We start from the raw sequence: 19,581 nt of genomic DNA, 5'->3' as shown, positions 1-19,581 counted from the left end.
GGTGGGAAGCAAATACATCAAGGTACTGCTAAATATCTCTTGGAAAGCAACAGTGAGTGTCAAATGATCACTAGGAGACCTAAGTTGGTACTCTTCCCAATTTTTTTCCTGTAATACTTTTTCTGCATCATGCTTTATAGTGTTTAGTATCAGAAGCAATTAGATGGTACAGAAATACTTTTGGTTCTCTGGTTTCAGATTTTGATTTTTCAAAGATTTTCAAAAAAAATGTGAAAAAAACTGTTTAAAAACCTGAAGTTGATCCTAAAGGTTCCTTGTGTTTTGTAGAACATCTAAGAGATCCAGAGGTCTTACAAAACTGTATTTATTTGTAATATATTAGTGAGAATATATGGAATTTAACTGCTTGCCTGTCTTGCTTTACCTCTTGTTTTCAGTAACAACCTGTGAGGGAGCCATCTCCAATTTACTGTTATTAACTGAAGTGTTTACTTTCACTAAACTGTTACTGACAGTTATTGCTGTTAAATCACATGCTGCTTAGCCCTTTCTCTACTGGAGGTGCTGATTGCATCATTCATTTCCCAGAATATCGAAGAGTTATTCTTAAAAACATGAGCTGACAAATAAAGACTTATTTTTAATGTAGGTATGAAGTCTGCTTTGTGTTTGTTTTTTTTTTTCTACACACGAGTGTTTTGCATACTAATTTCAATGCTTCTTTTATAAGCCTTATTCTGGTAGTAAATATCCATTTAACTGAACCCTTCATAAACATGAAATCCTACCTCCTTGTACTTTTTTACAGCTCCTACTGACTTTGAAGAAAGCATACTTTTACCTGCTTCCTGTGTATTTTGTCTTACACATACTACTTCAGTGAAAAATGGCTTTTCTTTTTTCTTCATACCCTTGCTGCCATCTGTAGACCTGGCACATGAAAACTGTTTCCTTGCTTTTGGTGTGTTTTGTTTTCTGCAGTTAGCTCAATTCCTGTGACTCGTTCCTTTAAACTGCTAGTTCCAAGGTGTGAGCAAAGTTTGCTTTTGCATCTTCCACTGAGTTTCCACTAATTAAGTGGATTATCTTCAGTATGATTTTGAAAATAATCAAAGCTGTGGAATACAATTCACTATTTTACAAAACTGCCACACACAGCCTCTTTTCAAAGAGTAAGTACACTGTAAAATTAAAAAAAAAAAAAAAAAGTTTTTGTGTATTGGGAAAAGCTGTATGCAGAAATTATTTATTTACTGATTAGTTTGACAGCACTTTCCTTTAAATTGCTATTCCTCTAGCTTTCTCTTCGAATCGATGAGCCCTTTAGTTTTGGTCTGTCTTTTTTTGTTATTGTTTGTTTAAGAATAAAGCTCACTGCTTGAATAATTAATTTGTTTAGCCCATAAATAAGAGTTATCAGTTTGCGATCAACTGTGCCTGGAATATGGGGGTTCACTTTAATCAGAAGCAAATGTATACACTACTGGAGATGGAGAACCTGCTGTGTCTTTGTTAGGAAGCTTCCTTTGGCTTAAAACATGATTTTTTTTTTTTATTATTATTTTCTTTTAACCCTGTTAGCACATGTTTTAAAGCAATAGTGTTGATGCTTTCTTTTAGACTTAAATTCTAGGTCAGAACACTCCCCTAATCCTTAATGTGCAGTTTTGTAACTAGATAGAGATCACAGAGGGAAAATAGCAGTGTTTGCGTAGCGTTCCTTTGAATTCTCTCCATTCCAAGAAAAGATAGCAGTTTTCTTGGGAGGATACCTAACTGTTATCAAAAACTGGAAATGAGTAATAAAGTATTGATGCAAATAGTAGTCCTGGGCCAATGTTTATGCCTGTAGTTATGAGTGTTAATGTGTTGTAACATTTCAAATGCCCTGTCTCCCTGTGCTGTTCCTTTATGCACCCTATCAAGCTCTCAGAAGTTCACTGGGTGCCCCGCTGTAGTCTGAATTGTATCAGCTTGGTTCGAGCCTTGTGAATAGTTTCTTCTTGCTGTCTGAATAAAAATGTAGTGAGATAAAAGAAGGGTGTATTTCTTAATTTTCTTAAATGTTAAGTGGCACATGTTCTGATAACTTTAAACAGAACTGCATGGTACGTGAATATAATAACAGCATACTTAACTGCAGGCAATCGAATTTGATCAAAACAAGCTTGTGTACAGGGCTCCAGAGTTTGTCTCAGAACCAATAGTGTGAGTAATAGTTATCTTGGCAGGGTGTGGGAAGGGAGGCAGGACAGGTTTCTCAGTGTGAAAAGTTGAGCTCATGATTTGTATTTTAATCTCCAGCACGCTCTGGTCCTTCTCAATTGTTAGAAATCATGCAGTCCTCTTATGTAGGACTGTCTGCAATGCAGGTTACCTCATGAATAGAAAACTCTTTAAGTATGCTGCTTTTGATTGTGGTTTTGTCTGGATTAATTTGCGTCACTACCATTCTTGCGTCTGTACCCAGGATCTGTTTTATTATGGCAAATGTGTACCAAGTATATATTTATGAAGTTCTATTGATGCAAGAAACAAGTAAGTACAAAGGCTGCTTCAGAAGGGCCTTTTAAAGACTACCTACCACAACCAGACCCAGAGTGTGGCTGGAGATTTTCATAAATCTTTAATATTATGGCTTTCAAACAAGTCAGTTCTAATGCCTTGTGATTTACACACGGGGCTCCTTTGATTTCCTCAGCTGCTAGCTGGGCCTGGGCACTGATCCACCTTGTTGTCTGAGCTGCTGAACTTTTCAGAGAGCTTTCAAAGCCCAAGTAAATCTACAGGAATGAGCCTGCACTAAATAAGCTAATCACTGATGATGTACAGGTGACACTGTCATGTCTAGTGCACATGATGTCGTTTGTAGAGTATTCGTTTAGTATTTAATATAGTGACCTTGTCCCGTGTGTTTTATTGCAGTACTGTTCTGAAGCACTGGATCACAGGAAGCTTTTAAGAAGATGAAATGCTATGAAAGTTGGGGAAAAATACAAAGTAAGATTCATACTCCCAGAATTTCTTAGGAAAATTCTTGCAAGATCTTGCAATTTTAACTGTTTCCTTTAAAAAAGGAGCCTTGTTCAAAAATTAAGCCTTTTTAGAAGCTTCTAAGTTGATTTTTTTTTTAATACTCCTAGCCGTGTTCTAGTCAATGCATTGCTGCATGCTTCTTTACGTGGCTTGTTTAACTTTTGGTAATTTGATTTGGGGATACCCATGACCACTGCTCTCAAAAAAAAGCTACAGTCAGTTATAATTCTCTTTTGGCTATTCAGTAAAAATGCACCCAAGACCTTAGAAAAGTTTAACAGTATATTTTCCATTAAGTTATTTCGTAGTTGACTTGTCTCATTTAAACAGGGTCCTATTTTGCCCTAAGGTATCAGACCACGCCTGACAGGTTATAAATGTTATGATTCATAAAGTGCAGTTAACCAGGGGGTTGGGAATGTCTGAGGGAGCTAATCCCGTTTGATAGAGAGAACTGTGGCAGTCATCACCTAACAACGCAAAAATATGCTCACTGTGGAAGGTAAATGTTTAACAGTAACCATGTACCCCGTTTTCATAAATGCCTGTGTTTTAAAAGACATTTTCTGCTGTTGCCTAACAAATCAAATGCATGGCTCTGAACTTGGGCACTCCCAGCGTATTTTTCTTTGCAGCTCCAAACTTCAAATGCTCAATATGTCATCTAACTAATGTATTTTGGATTCTTTTATTTGCTGTTTGTACTTTCAACATTGTTTTCAAGTTCTTCTTTTGCCCTCAGGTTGTAGAGGGATTTGGAAGAGGGAAGGGTTGGTTTTCAGTTTTGTCTTAATGAGGGATTTAATGTGTTTAACAAAAATGTTCAATGCATTAGAATACGACCAAAGGCTCTCTTGCAAGCCTTCACTTGTTCATTGAAGTCAAAGACACATTTATATTAAGGTTTCATGATCAATCTCCTGATTGATGCTTGTTTTAAGTTTTGTACAAATTGTCTTTCAAGTAGCAATTTAAATATTTCTATAAACTCTTAGTACATCACCACATCCAGCAAAACCACAAGACCCTGAGGTACTCAAATATCTGTGAATAAAACAAGCCGCAGGATCATGTACAAACAGGTAAAAACAGAGGGGAAAAACAATTGCAAGGTGCTAGAAGTCAGTGTATTGTATAAATATCTAAGATACCGAGTAGATAAGACTGTAGCAACAGTGAAAGAAAACACAAGCAAAGCCAGTTCCTTCAGACTGTAAATAAAGGTTAACCCTCTTCACTCTTGGACAAAACCCAGCAAGAGAGTCTTCTTTAGCAACTGCCCTTTCAGTATGTGTCTGCGTGTGCCTTGAATGGCTGGTGGAGGTGTGTTTAGTCCAGAAAATGGAGGTTTACCGTGTGTGCTTTTCTGTTGTCATGGAATGAAGCAGTTTACTGCAAATATGTGAAATTTTATATAAGCTGCATTAGGCTTGGTGTGAAAATCATAGCTTCAACATGAGGGGTAGAGGGTATTTGTTTTTAGATCTCTTAAGTATGTTGTTCTAACGTGCTGTGTTTGGGGCCTGATTGCAAACTACCAAAGGATAGTTGCCCCTTGATAATTATCCTTACTGAAGTAACAGGTGGACTGGGTGGTGTGGTGATACATCCAAGTCAGAATGAGCTCTAGGGATGCTCATGAGAAGGAATTACTGCAGAGAGATTACAGACAGGAGAGAGAAGAAGAAGAAAAAAAAAAAAAAAAAAAAGTGAGTTGCTTCTGGAAGCACTGAAACCAAGGGGGGGGGAAATACTTGGAATACATACACGTATTGAAATGAAAAATCTCAAGAAATGGTAATGTTAAAGAAGGCCTGTGAGTGATAGCAGGTAGCAAGTTAGTTGCTAAGTTACAAGGCAATTTTGGACAGCAGCTCTGTAGGCAAGGATGGTTTAACAGGCCTGTGCCGAATTTCTCATGTTTGGAGATGACATGGAAGGAGGATGCCAGTGTAAAACCATCACACGCAGAGCGCAGCAGTTGTGTTGCTGGGGAGGATGCAGGGAAAGGAGCTTCCTCGTATCCAGCCACATATAGGGCCAGGGCAGTGAGGAGAGGCAGCCTTTGTGCCTCACTCCATCCCACACTCAGACGGGCTCTCCAAATTCCAGTTCTGACTGGGATAATTGTACCTGGAAATCCAGCTTTTAAGAGCAGAGGAGTGGTTCCTGCCTACCTTTCATGGCACTTAGCAGGGCTGCAAGCACTTAAAAATTCTCTCCTCTCAGACAAGATCCCAGCCTGCCTGAGGATAGGAAACAATGGGCCTTGGCATAATCTTTTCTGCAATGGGGATGAAACAGGACTGCTGAATGATTAAAAAGAGACTCTAATCTTTTGCTGGGATCCTGTGGGCTGAAGGGCTTTTCTCTCTAGATGGATTCTGGCCTTTCCAAAGACAAAGAGCGGTGAATTCGGTAATGAGTCCCTAGCTAGCCAGCATAATAGATTGGCTCTTTTTAAGCCTTGTCCCAGGGGACCTGTACGTGGGTTGCCTTTTATTTATTTGTGGTCTCTTTGCTACCATAGAGCTCAGATCGATGGAACTGCTCATCAAATACGTAACTAGTGTTTGTGACAGAGCCTGATAAATATATCGCTAAGTGCAGCTAGGTATTACACAGACTTTGTCTTTTTGTGCTGGTGCCATGGACTGACATAGGCTACTACCAGAAGCCTGGTTTTGTTCTTTTTAGTGTGTGATCAATATTAACAATCTGGACTTAAGGAGCTACATCTTGATCCATATGACAATTACGATTTACTGAGCTCATTTCATCATACATCCAATTTAATTTACCGTGCATTGCTGCCTCAGTAGTATGGGAGACATTTCAAGTAATAGAAAGGAAAGAATTGGAGGTGCAAGAGGAAAACCATATGAAAAGGAAGTATAATACTAACAAGGGTAGATTGTGCTAGACTAATTTGCCATCTTTCTTCGATAAGAACTGTATAACAGAGTTTGTAGGCAAAAGCAATGCAATAGATCTAATGTATCTTGACTTCAGGTTCCATATAACCTTACTTGAAGAAGTTGCAAAGATAATGCCATTAAGAAGCAATCTCATGGTGGGAAGAAAAGGACTTTTCTTGGATTCCAGTGAAGAGGACAAATTTAAACTGGATGTGTCAACAGAAACTTGACTTATTTAGCCCATCAAATAAAAAAAAACAACAATGCTGAACTGACCCTTGAGTCCACTCAAGGGTACAGTGTTAGAAGCAAATGTGAAAAAAGGAGATAATTATCTAAGGTAAAAGACACAGACTTCCCATAAGTACATTTAGGATGGAAACTATAAACATGTTCCTGACCACTAGAGAATTACATATTTGGAATGGCACGCCAATAGAAGAAGTAAGAAGAAATCTGTTTGGAAGACTGGCACAAGCAGACAAGGTCACATTGTACTGTGTGGTACCTACGATAAATACCAAAGCCAGGAGTCCATAGGACACCTACCTCCATTCCAGGTTTATATAAAAACTGGAAGGAAATGGTTGTGGTTTTTTTTTTTTTTTTTTTGGGGGGGGGGTTATTTTTGCCTAGCTGAAAACTTTTACCAAAGTTGTGTGTACATTATATACAGTTCAAGTATCAGGACAATGTCAACATTTTTTTTTTCCATGGTAATTTCAGTAGATCAGAAAAACATGTCAGTGAGTCTTAAAAATATGATTTTAAAGTTTTTTTTCAATCTTCTAATCTTCTGCCAATGCATCTGAGATAATTTACTGTAAAAGTCAAGACAGTGCTAATGGGCTACTCCCCTCTATACAGCGCAGATTTGAAAGGGGAAATGTTTAGATTCTGAAGTGCACTAAGCTTTATGTTCATCCTGAAATCATCTTTTAAATTTCTTTAAAGGTATTTTTAATGTACATGTGCATCTAATTATAGCTAAAGATAATTTGCACTTCAATTATCCTCCCTTCCTGCTAGGTCCTCGGCAGACGAAAAATCCCAGGAAAAATCTTCACTCTGGCTGCTGCCTACCTCAGCACGCTCTGACTGATCTTTTGTCCCACTCCCAGAAGTCCCAAGGCTGAAAAGGGTAAGCATGCATGTACATATATATCTATATGTATGTATATATACATACATTCACATGTGGTGAAAGTGAGGGAGGACCGATCCGCTCTGTTTTATGTTCACGGCACCCAGCCCCACTGCCTCCCTCTGAGATCTGCACCTTCCCTTCCCCGCTTGGCCCCAAGGGGTAGGACCCAGCTCCTTTCACCACCTTGCTCCCTTCCACCCTGAGCACCTTCCCAGTTGCCTCAGCTGTTCCTCACCATCCTAGTACTTGCTGGAGGCCTGAAGAAGAGTTTCAGCAGCTGGCTTTGGCCCAATGAGAGAAATAGGCCATTGCAGCTGCTTTTGGGGGAAATGGACAGAATGGAAGCCTTTCCTGGTGGCACAAGTGACCTCTGCTCCCTTTCCTTTCAGCAGGCCCAGCTGCTGGTCACCACCCAGCTCAGGCCTGGCCATGCCAGCCCCTGCTGTGCCGCAGCTCCTCCTGTGGTCCTGCACAGACCAGGTTTTGGTTTGCTTGTGGTGAAAGGGCACCTGCCCACAGCTCCTGAAGGGCCGCATCCTGCTCTCCCCAGCCACCAGGGCGGCTGCTGTGGCTGAGGTGGTCATGTGTGGTGGGGAGAAGAAGCCAGGCGATTTGGGAGGCGGATGCTTTCACCTTGCCTGCCCTCAGCTATTTACATCTCTGTGGAGGTTTCCCGGGGAGAAAGAGAACTGGCAGCTTGGTGAGGAGGCAGAGGGAGTGTGTATTGAAGAAACTGGAATAAACAACCAAACCAAAGCATAAGGTCATGATTCAAGCAAATGTGCCAGAGGGAGCACTCTGAGCAGATGATGCTTATTGCTCAATGCAGTCTAAAGTCCAAGCAGTGTGCAAATGCAGCCCAATGGAGCTTTCGTAGAGCTGGGAATGGAGAGGTGCGCAGAGAGCAGACCACAGAGGAGGCAGCATGTTCTCCTCTGGAAAGGGGCAATAATGAGTCTACGGCGGCCTGGAAATATTTAGCCATATGACAGATCTCAGTGCTAGCAGCAGCTGTAGCAGCTTTCACAGATTTCTTTATTAGAAAAAATAAATCAGATGATAATTTCAAGTGTGAGATAGCAGGTCAGTCACAATAACTTGCAAAAACTGCATTGCAGCTGAAAATGACTGTGGGAAAGTTTCCTGATTAACCCTGTTGGGTTTCTTTGTTTTTTAAGAAGAGAGAAGTAGCTGAACTTCTAGTTTCCTGTGGAAACAAAACTTACGCAATCAGTATTTGTCCCATACCTAATCATTTTTGTAACCCTCTGGCAAATCAGATTTTGACCAAAGTGGAAAAAGAGATAATGTTAGACATAATTATTTTTCTCAAACGTTTCATAAAACTTGGCGGCAGGACAAGGGAGAGGGAGTCAAGTTCCTGCCTTGTCTGAAGAAAAGGCAAGAGGATCCCAGCTGGTCGGGCAGCACCCATGTGCTGACAACCAGAGAGTGTTTTTATAGCTCCAGACTGTCCCAGAGCCTGTTGTCTCTTGGTGGTGACGGTGCCACAGGAGGCACGAGGGAAGCTGGGATTCTTGTGGTGAAGGGGAGGGAGATGTGGGACAAAGGACATGAATCCGTAGGAAATCAGGCTTCGTTAGTTCTGCTGCTCAGGAACAACATGTTTGTCTAACAATAGCTTTCTGCCCAAGCACATGCGTCAGAACCAGATTAGATTTCTATTTGCATACCTCTTTACCTTTCTCAGAAATGCCTCCGGCATAAAGCTCCTCAATTTCTCTTTCTTCCTGAAGGCATGGCTCTCTCCTGAAGAGTAACTGTAAAAGTTGCATCTTATTTCCTAATGGATTTATCACTTTGTTTATTTAAAGTCAGATGAACTGGGCTTAACAACAACAGCGAATGTTTTCTGCTTTTTTTTTTTTAATCCTCTTGGCTCTTCAGAGACAACATAACAGAGAGAAAGCAAATGAGCTGGATGCGATTCCATGTTGTGCATGCACACTGAGAGCAGAACCTGAAGACAGTGCTGTTGTGCAATGTAAACAAGGCATAAATTTGTCCTACAGAACCCTCGCAGCCGATGATCTGAGAGGGAAGGAATCCGATGGATTTCTGAAGCATAGGATAAGCCTGCAGCACTGACAGGAAGAACAGGATTTTTTTGTTTTCTTGTAAACCGAACACATTTTGTATGGATTTGTTGAAATAATAATCACACACAAAATAAATAAATAAATAAAAATTTACAGTCACTGTTCAAAGGAATGCTGTACTCTCTAAGGGAGGTTTTAATCTGCAGGGGGAGAGAATAGGAGCTGTGTTCTTCTTTCAGCCTTATGTCGTCTGAGGTCTGTATTACGCTCGTTACAATGATATCAGTGCTTCTAAATTAAAGTAGCAATGCCCACATTCCACAGGGACATGTGTCACAGAAATTCATGTGCTAGTAATTAAAACTGAATTTTCAAACACTGCTTCAGATTCAGACGAGAAGCTTTTTAGGCAGTTGTGTAATGGAGAAGAAAAGAAAACAAGGAAGCTTGAAGCATACTGGGGGGGCAGCCTTGATACATGCCACAGACACAATGGGACAGCCCGCACGCTGCTATCACCCCGGCCACACTGAGGAAAAGCAGTGTTTTCAAAGGGCAGGATGTGTTTCAGGTGCTGAGCTTTTATGGAAGTCCACCCAAACCCCAGCCACATGCCCCCCACTGCTAGCCACTCTGAAAAGCCGCTCCTAAGAATAACTGGTCACCTGGAAAGAAAATGAAATGCAATTACAGGGAAGCAGACAGCACATTATTAGATCCTACCACTGGGCTACTCAGCATCCAGCCATTAGTATCATGCCTTTCTGTCCAAAGTATTTGATGCTTCAGGCCAAGAAAGGCACAGAAAGCCCAACAAGCAGTGCTGCGCTTCACAGTGGTACGGGATAGCCCTTCCTGACCTCTCCTGGACGTCAGGTTTGTCACAAGAAATACAGAGCCATTACCCTAATTGCAGTCTTAGCAAATGTAATTAATCATCAAATAGTTTTCCAATGTTTGGACAAATCCTGTGTCCGTGTTTTTTTGCCTCGAGTTCCTCCCACAGCAGTAAACTGCGTGAGCTGACAAAAGGCAGAAAGCGCTACCGCCTGTGTCCCAGGGGTGCTATGACTTGATGACATCCAACCTCCTCTTTAGCAGCTGACCTAATTCCTTCTGTTGTTGTACTCCAAGGTGTCCTGGACAAGAAAAAAAAAAAAAAAAAAAAAAAAAAAAAGCCTTTTGTTCACGGTACGTTGTTGTTTTAACCTAGTAGAGTGTGTCTGGTGGAGAAACTGAGGATCCTAATTTTAAGGCTTTCCAACTTTGTTTGCCTTGTGTTTATGCATTCTGAGGCTAAAATAAAGCTTGTGCTGCACGTGTACGGCGACTAATGAATTAGCTCCAGCCATCAGCTTAACTGCTGGTGCCAAAACAAACGCATCGGCACGCTTACAACTTAGCAGTTTGGACCCACCTTCCAAACAAACACCTTGAATGTTTCACCACGCACTTGCCAATGGTGCGGCCATGTGAACCCCAGGCTGAGCCAAGGGGACCCTGTGAGAAGCAACACCTCGCCCCGAGCCGTGGCAGAGGGGATGGATGTGGTTCATCCCATGCTATTTCTGCAGGAACTTGCTGTAGTCTGTCAACATTTGCTCAGTCGCACCTAGTCAGACTGGTTTGCATTGTTTCCTGCCTCATCGTTTGTAAGTAATCTTTTTTTTTTTTTTTTTAATTTGCTGGTGCTCACAGGTGTGCTTGGATTGTTTATAGAAAGGACCAAGGTGAAAAAAAATAACAGAGTTCAGGTTTAATGGCTGGAAATCATTTGCTTTGGGGATATGTTCATTTAAACTACTAATATGTACAGCTGAGTGTAGCACGGTGCTCCAGGCTCCTCGCAGCCCTTCCCCACACAGCTCAAGTGCCAGCTCTTTTCTGTCCCAGCACGTGCCCAGCGAGAAACCAGAAGGTGGTTTTGCAATGAGCCTTTGAACAGCACCAGCCGAAACCTTTCCCCTCACTCACATGGCGAGGAAGGCTGGCTTGCAGCGATTTTTAAGCCGGGAATGCAAACTCTGGGGAGATGAGGCCTCTTGAATAGCAGTGACGGCAGCCCTAATTTAGGGTAAAGCACTCCGGGACTAAGCAAATGGCACACCAGAGGGAGAAAGAGGTCTGGAAGGAGTCTGCAGAAACTGTGGATGAGTAACCAAGGTTATTGTGCTAATGAGATTATGTTTTGCTTTGAGATCTGCTCCTGTAGGGAGAGACTGAGTCACTTTGTCTTGGCTTCTGTCACGGGGAGGAGGAGGCTTGGATTTATTTGTAATGCCCAAAATAGCTGTACAGCCTGCAGCCAGCCTCGGTTCCCTGCCCCCAAAGAGCTAGATGCAAAAGTTATGGGGAACTTTTCTCTTTATCCTCCTTCTCTACCACAGGCCAAGCCTCTTCAGACCTCCCTCACATCCCAGTAGCACACAGAACTTCCCCAGGCTTTTTTTTGGGCTTCTCCAGAGCTGTTTGGCAGCATCACTTTTCCTCTAGGGTCCAGCCTGGGGAAGCAGCTGATGGCACCAAATATAGCATTTCGTATCTGTAAAAATGCATACAGTATGTATCCTGTCACACTGATATATCACACAGTGGGAATAGCCTGCTCAAAGTCCTGTTTATGCTGTTCTACCAGCCTCCCTAATAGGAGGCTCATGGTGTTTTAACTACATCGATGCAGCTGCAGCACATGCGTAGTTGTCTGTGTAAAAACAGGATGAGAAAAAAATCCCCTAGGTAAGAGAAATTTTGCCGGCCAGCTTTAGAAAAACCTTCACATGCATAACTTTTGTTTCAGGTGTCCTGCCACTCTCTGTGTGTGAGAGAAGCCCTCGTTTGTCCTGGGCTGATTAGTCATTTGACAAGTAAGCGTGTTTACTCATAAAGCAACCTATCTAGCTGCATGCGTGACCGGACTGAGCAACCACATCATTATATTTCTGTAACTCCAGCCTGCTCTGCTGCACCCCTTTCCTCGCGTGGGTTTGTTTTATCCTCTGCTGCCTGTCGTGCCCATCACTCAGACTGTGCTCTGCTAGCACAAAGCGCGGTGCCCAAGGCACTCTTTGATCACAGATATGTTTGCTATTGATATGTTTTAGAGCTCATTCGTTCTGCGCCAAATTCAGAGGTGATGTTGATTTAAAAAATAAATAAATAAATGAGAAAATAAAAACTCATCTTCAAGGGTATCCAAACTTATATGCAGGCTCACTCGTTGCTTTGAATATTAGGTAGAAATGTCACTAGTCTTTGTGGTTATGCCCCCTCAAATATGTGCACTCATGCAGACTGTAATAGAGGTGGCAGAGCTACAGCTAAAGAGTATCAGGCTTTGGGGCTCCAAACTTGCAAAATGTCTTTGTTTAAATTGGCATTAACAGAGCGACACACAACACCACAGTTCAGAGGATGAAGCCCTATATTAGAAAGTGCTAGGCAGAAATTCAGACAGACTGGAATTGCTGGAGTGGGCAAAAAAGTGGTTAGCGTGGTAAGTCTGTCTCATCTATTTTTTTCTTTTCTCAGCATAGTACAACCACAGTTTCTTTCCCACATATTGTCCTTAAAATATTTTAATATTTGTTTCAGTGTGCTCCAGGTGGTTGATATGCCCTTTCCTATATTTGTGATTGCTTAACTTTCATCAGCTTGTTTATCTGTTCATTGCACTTTTTATTCCCATAGTGGAAAAACAACAATAACAACAACAACAACATTTTTTTTTCAGTTTTATCAAATAATTCTTTAATTGCTGGTAGGCATTTTTTCTTTCTTTTTAGTCTGCTGAATTAGGAGTTAACTCCAGTTTCCCATCTTGTTTCATCAAGTTTACCTGAAAGAGGGAGGGTGGAGGGGGAAGATAGCTTGCCCAAGTTTTATGAGAGGTATTATAGCTTTTCAAGCAGAATGGAAAGACGTATGAAACAAGGAGTGTCAACAAATTTCACAAGGATTAATGTTTGCATCACTGATAAAGCAGAAGAAACACATGACATGATAAGAAGTAAAAGTGATCAGGAGAGGGTGGGACAGTGAAGAAGGAAAAAATTGAAAACCTGAAATTGTGATAGCAGAAGGAGTCAGAGGAAGGATTTAAACAGGGAAAGAATATTTGTGTTGACTTTCAGTTTGTTTTAGAGGAGGATGGGGCAATTATGGATGTAGGGGAAATGAAAAGGGAGGGAACGTGCAATAATGCTGAGACTTTCAGAGAGAAGGTTGCAAAACCTGAACCTGGTCCAGATGCCTCTGGGTAGGACTAGCTTTGATTAGTCCAGGCAATGAGGTAGCACAAAAGGAAGGACAACGCTTGTAAATGGAGTAGGGGGACTGGAGTAGCATTTCAGGAGGGCTAATCTGAAGTTCAGCAGCAGCTATGGGAAAGACAAACTGGCAAAGATTCTTTCCTCAAGAAGAAGATATAGTGGCTAAAATGTAGAACTGGATGGATGAAGATAAGCGTACATATCATTGATGGAGAATACTGCCAACATAACTAGGTATTGATCCTCAGGGAGAGACAGAAAAGTGAAAGCCTGGTTAGATTTCCATGGCAAATGAGACTGGAAACAGAAGTCTCAGCTGTCAAAAGGGAGAAGCGAGGATGGAGTTGTGAAAGCCAAGGAGAGAGTGTGGAGAGGAAAGATAAAGTTGGCAGAAAGTCGACAAAAGTAAAAGACACCGACCAGTGAAGATATAAATATAGACCACGTTGTTCAAAGAAGCAGAAGTCACAAGAGCGATTTCAGTGGCACAATGAGGCAGGTACCAAACATCAGACATGCAAGACAGAGCAGAAAGGTTTGGAAGTACACACTGTACATGAGTTGGGGTAATAGTTTTGGAGAGATGAGCCAAGAAGGTGAATAAATGCTGTGCATATTGAGAATAATGATGTGCTTTTCAGAGGAGAGTCAGGGGAAGCTCTTAAGGACAGAGGGAACATGAAAAACTTAGAGAAGCATTGAGTGTGAAAAGATGAAAGGTGGTGTGAGTCTTAGTATCTCTAGGAATTAGTCTATAGAGCCTTGCACTGCAGAAAGAGGGTAGTTATAGGAGAAAGAACATGCCAACAAATGTAGGGAAGAAGTTTTCAGAGACTTTTCTTTCCAGTATCTGAAACCCAATGGATGAATGCACATACATGCTTTAGCTTCAAAGCTGTTTTTCAGACAAACAAGATGGAAGAGAAGGAGAGAGTTAAGGGAAAGGACAGAAAGATTTTAGTAGAAGAACATGGAACCATCTCATTAGCCTAATTGGCATCATTTATCCTTTGCTACAGCATCACCAAATTCTCCATCTCCACTACTGAAAGCCTCTGTAATGAAAAGGGGATTCAGGTCACTTGACAGGCAGGCTGATGTACCTGCTGACTTCTAAGCTTATGCCTGTGTCTCTTTTGTCAAGAATGAGAAGCAAGGGGAGAAAAAAAAAAAAAAAAAAGCAATTTTCAAAGTCAGGGTCAGCAGAGACAAGTACATCATTTGCATTTTGGATTATTAATGTGGGTTAGCTCAGCAGGCAAAGCCTAGCATACTGATAAAAGATTTCATAACAGGAAAAATAGGGTCAGTGACTGCAAATATTTCCCCCCCACACTAAAGAAAATGAAGCATTATTGGGCAGGGGCTGGGCTAGGGGGTGTGGAGAGGTGGTAATGTTCCATTTCAGCCAGGACATAAAGATGTAGGCCAGGCCTAAATGGCTCTGACCTTTTCACTGCAAAAAATAGTAATGATAAAGAGATGGAATGAGACCCTGTCCATCACAGAGGCCAGATCCCAGGTGGTGATGTTCAGCTCCTGCTCTATGGGATCCATGCGTTCACGCATTCTGTTCCATCTGAACAGTTCACAGTGCTTTGTCCCTGGTTTCTCGCACAGAAACCCATGTGGATATGAAAAATTTAACAGATATGAGACCTTTTTGGGAGCTTCTGTAAACTCTTAAAATATAACTGGTCCTGCCCTTGCCCCATCAGCTCCAACACAGGTTTTGTCCCTCTGCTTCTATAAAGTAACACAGAGTTTACAGTGCATCTCTTCATGGATGAATGGCAGTGGAAGCAATGGGGTGGACACATGCATTTGAAGAGTGTTAGCAGGGACCACACCCTACCTGGGCAGCTCAAGGAATATAAACATATGTGCAAAATAATAATTATTCATATGCTTTTCCCTGCCTGAATCTTCTGAGTTTTTGGGGGGCTGGGGTCAGAGACTTTTAAGCCTTCTGCTGTCCACCAAGTCATTCTTTCTGGATGTGAAGCCATCCCACCACGAGATCACACAAGCACAACCTGGGGGAGGTGGGACTGCCCCATTTGGTGTCAATTTATAGGCTGGCTTGGTTGTATCAGTGCACTGCAGCCCCAGCACTAAAGCATCCACATTAGAGAATCATGGAGTGGTTTGGGTTGGAAGGGACCTTAAGGATCATCCAGTTCCAACCTACATGGTCTGCACTCCGCATCAGAGAAAATTCTTCTGTTCCTGACTCCTGACTGCCAGGCAAACTTGGCTGGACTTCTTCAACCTCTGGCTATCTGACTTTCCAATGATGTTCCCATTTTGAATGGTCATGGTTGAGTTGTAATAACTCCCTGCTTTCTCATCTCTGGAAAGCAGGTGGCATATACCCTGGCACTTCAGCTCTTCAGAAACTTGGTGATTTCTTTCCTTCTGCAGAATACAAAAATTACATTCAGACACTGTCCCCAGATTGTCATGGTGAAACACCTACAAACCGACCCATGAAAGCCTGTTACTTTTACCTGATTATAGTTGCTCTGGTAGCAGAACTACAGGACAGGGATAACTGGGTAATGAATTGAGATTAATTTATGCCTATTTTGTAATGAGACTGACATATGTTTCAGTTTCAAGCACTGAAATGAAAATATTTAAGCTATGCCATATTTTGTATTTCAATTTATTGATGTAAGTGATGTAAGTTTTTTTTATCCTTTGAATTTGCAGAACAAAGTTCACTCAGAAAACTTGTGGCACTTTCTACCATAGCTTGCAGTACATTGGTTGTGTGTGAGTGTGTGTGTGCACATCTTGCCTGTTTCTTTTCCTTTATGCTTTATCTGTTGGCATGCAGCTAAATCCAAACTTCAGCAACCTGCTCTCAGGGCTAACTTGCCAACCTACTGTCTTCTAACTGTAATTCTTTTTTTTTTTTTTTTTTTCAATTTTGTGGACCCTGTCTCTGTTATCCCAAACAAGAGAAGTTAAAAGCAGATCAGTATTGCACACAGTCTTTTGCAATATATTTTTATCCTGCATGGGCATGATCATTTTACTTAGATCCAATGTACATTTAAGCTAGCAAATCTCATGGAATATTTAAGAAATGAGAACAAATATTTTGTCTTTAAATCTGATAACTAAAACCTAATCTGTCAAACTAAATATGTTTTATTACGTTGACTCATAGCATAGTACTACTATGTTTGTATCACACAACTACATCTACAGTCCTTTGATTTGTTTTTGCCCAAACTTTAAAAAGTAGAATAAATTTTTCTGGGTGAATAAATGTGCGTACTGAAACCTTGTATTGATGAGTATGTTTCTAAATGTAGCTCTGTATGGTCACTGTGAAAGGAAAACAGGCAACTATTCATTAATTCCCATTTTATCTCAGTTTGTTTACCTAGAGAGATATGGGCATCCCTGAAGAAAGGAGCCTCCTCCTCCTCGAGGAAGTCATGCTGTGCTGTGTCCCACAGGAAACCCTGGCCTACGGGGTCTCTGCAGCATAGCAAAGTGGACACATCTTAGGCCACTGCAGAAATTAGTGGAGTGACCTACTGGATGTGTTTTTCACAGGACCAGGGGAACATTTAAATAGTGGTCTGCAGAGGAACTGCACATAATCTGCAGCCAGCTCAGGAGGTGCTATGCTGATGTGGTCAAAAGGCAAGACAAGAGGTGGCATAAAGCACCTTCCAACCCCCGCTTGCGGAGTGCCCAAGTTGCAGGGTATCTAAACAAAGCTGATTTGTGGTAGTAGTCTTATGAGCCGCCTCTCTAGATTATTGAGAAGACTAAGGGGGAACCTGATGTCAGACAGTAGGTTATGTGGGGTCTTCACTGCAAGATGGAGACATAGCCAAATCCCACCCCAGGATGTGGAACCTAGAAATAAGGTGGATGGTGTAGTTCAGGTTAAAGATAAATTAACTTCATCACAATATTGTTCTTGGATCATATTCTGGCTTAACAGCCACAGAAGCCCTCTCAATTACTATGATAAAGGTGTAATGAAATATGTGCATGGATAATTGAGCTGATATACCTCGTAAATAGAATCATAGAATCATTAGGGTTGGAAAAGACCTTGAAGATCATCTGGTCCAACCATCCCCCTACCACCAATGTCACCCACTAAACCATGCCTCTAAGCACCATGTCCAACCTTTCCTTGAACACCCCCAGGGACGGTGACTCTACCACTTCCCTGGGCAACCTGTCCCAGTGCCTGACTGCTCTTTCTGAGAAGAAATGTCTCCTAACTTCCAACCCAAACCTCCGCTGACACAACTTGAGGACATTCCCTCTAGTCCTATCTCTAGTTATCTGTGGGAAGAGGCTAACCCCCAGATCCCCACACTTTCCTTTCAGGTAGTTGTAGAGAGCAATGAGGTGTCCCCTGACTAAACAACCCAGACTAAACAACCACAGTTCCCTCAGCTGCTCCTCACAGGACTTGTGCTTCAGGCCCTTCACCAGCTTCATAGCCCTTCTCTGGACATGTTCCAGGGCCCTGATGTCCTTCTTGTACTGAGGGTCCCAAAGCTGAACACAGCACTCGAGGTGCGGCCTTATCAGAGCAGAGTACAGAGGGATGATCACCTCCCTGGTCCTGCTGGCTACCTATTCCTGATACAAGCCAGGATGCTGTTGGCCTTGTTGGCCACCTGGGCACACTGCCAGCTCATATTCAGGCACTGCTGGCTCATGTTTGGGCCCAAATGCATCTAGGCCAGCTCAGAGAATTCATGAGGGCTGACCAGGACATCTGCATTTGAATAGCCCTTAGAGAGGATCATGCAGGGCTGCTACAGGCAACTCCAGGAGATGCTGGTTGTGGCCTTCCCAAAAGTGTGCCTGATCCATATTCCCTCCTGTGCTACCTGTTTCACCTCGGCCCATGAAGCACCACGTCACTCATCTTCAAATTGCTCCTCAGCACTGGATTCAGAGGTAGTCTGTGTCATTCAGGGTAAACAAAAAATAAAAAAATAAAAAATACTCCTGTGCTTCTCTCCCACTGAAGTCAACAGGATTTCAGACTGCCTGAAGACAAACACAGACTTCAGTCTCCTCTGAACACCGCCAAGTAGCCTGCTGATGGTAAAGAGCCGGTAGGGATCTCTTTTCTGTGTGTTTGACTTCACTCCAGCTTATTTCATGTTGCCTGTTTAGAAACTAAGTGCTTTACAGCACAAACTGTCATTTCTATGGACGTAGTGTTTAGCACAGCTGAAGCCTGTCTTGATTGGGAGCTCTGGATGCAACTTGAATGCAGATAATAGAAACTTACAATAAGACTTGAATTAATGCTTCGTCTCCCATGCTGTATGGTTTGACATCAGCGCTGCTTTATCACTGCGAGCATTCACAAAAGCTGCAGTCAGTCTGAGAGGACTCATCGAATGCTGTTGTAGAAGCATTTTGTGCTTTGTCTTGTAGCGAACATTTCCAGAACTGGACTGTTTCTTTTCCACAATGCCAGCATTGCAAATAAAGACCACACGCATTTTATGTGCTCAGAGAAGAGCAAAAGAAATCAACATTTGCTGAACAAATTAATCCGAGTTTAGTTAAGGACTAAAAATAAGGAATAAGAAGACTTTTAGCATATGCAGGCAGTCACTACATCCTTGGGTAACTGCCTTTCCTTGTCTGCCTGCGCATGGCTCTAGTTGCTAGCGGATCCTGGTTGAAATTCAAATCAGTTTCAGCATCGCTGCCGTCTCCTCTAATTGACTCCGTCGGCACAGCCGGCTGGTGGGAGGGACGGAGGAGCAAAGCAGGCAGAAAGGACCAGACGATTTCTGGCATATGCTGGGCTGCGCAGCAAAGCGCTGCGGACGTGGGGGTCTGGCACTGCACAAACGTCAGGGATTCCCCGCACCCTGCCAGGAAACCAAGAGGAATCATCCTTTTTTTTTCTTCTTCTTCTTCTTTTTTTTTTTTTTTCTTTTTTTAACGTCAGAAGCGTTAGGCCCATGCGGTGGTTTATAACCACAGCAAGGAGAGCAGTGCAGCAGAGGAAGCTCGTGGAAAAATTCTGGCTGACTCATCCATAATTCATCTGGTGGCCTGGGGAGTGTGCACGCTGCAGCAGGACCCTGGGCACCATGCAAGGGACAGCCCTGCTGCCCGGCCACCAGGTGGGCAGATCCCAGCCCTCTCCACCCCTCTGGGGCCACAAGAGCATC

The 19,581-nt window shown here is 42.3% G+C and overlaps 2 long non-coding RNA genes across 2 annotated transcripts; both read left to right on the top strand.

The window, feature by feature from the left end:
• Positions 1-2,223: 2,223 nt before the first annotated feature.
• On the top strand, positions 2,224-9,277 carry LOC311430693. Its single transcript, XR_014688941.1, has 4 exons — positions 2,224-2,499; positions 2,887-2,961; positions 6,945-7,056; positions 8,971-9,277. It is a non-coding gene; the product is annotated as an uncharacterized lncRNA (long non-coding RNA).
• A 1,407-nt stretch (positions 9,278-10,684) lies between these two features.
• On the top strand, positions 10,685-19,305 carry LOC311430694. Its single transcript, XR_014688942.1, has 3 exons — positions 10,685-10,774; positions 11,920-11,986; positions 16,779-19,305. It is a non-coding gene; the product is annotated as an uncharacterized lncRNA (long non-coding RNA).
• The last annotated feature ends 276 nt before the right edge of the window (positions 19,306-19,581 follow it).

This window comes from Aythya ferina (assembly GCF_964211825.1).
Source record: "Aythya ferina genome assembly, chromosome: 2".
NCBI classification, from domain to species: Eukaryota; Metazoa; Chordata; class Aves; order Anseriformes; family Anatidae; genus Aythya; species Aythya ferina.
This window is presented reverse-complemented; position numbering and strand designations above follow the sequence as displayed.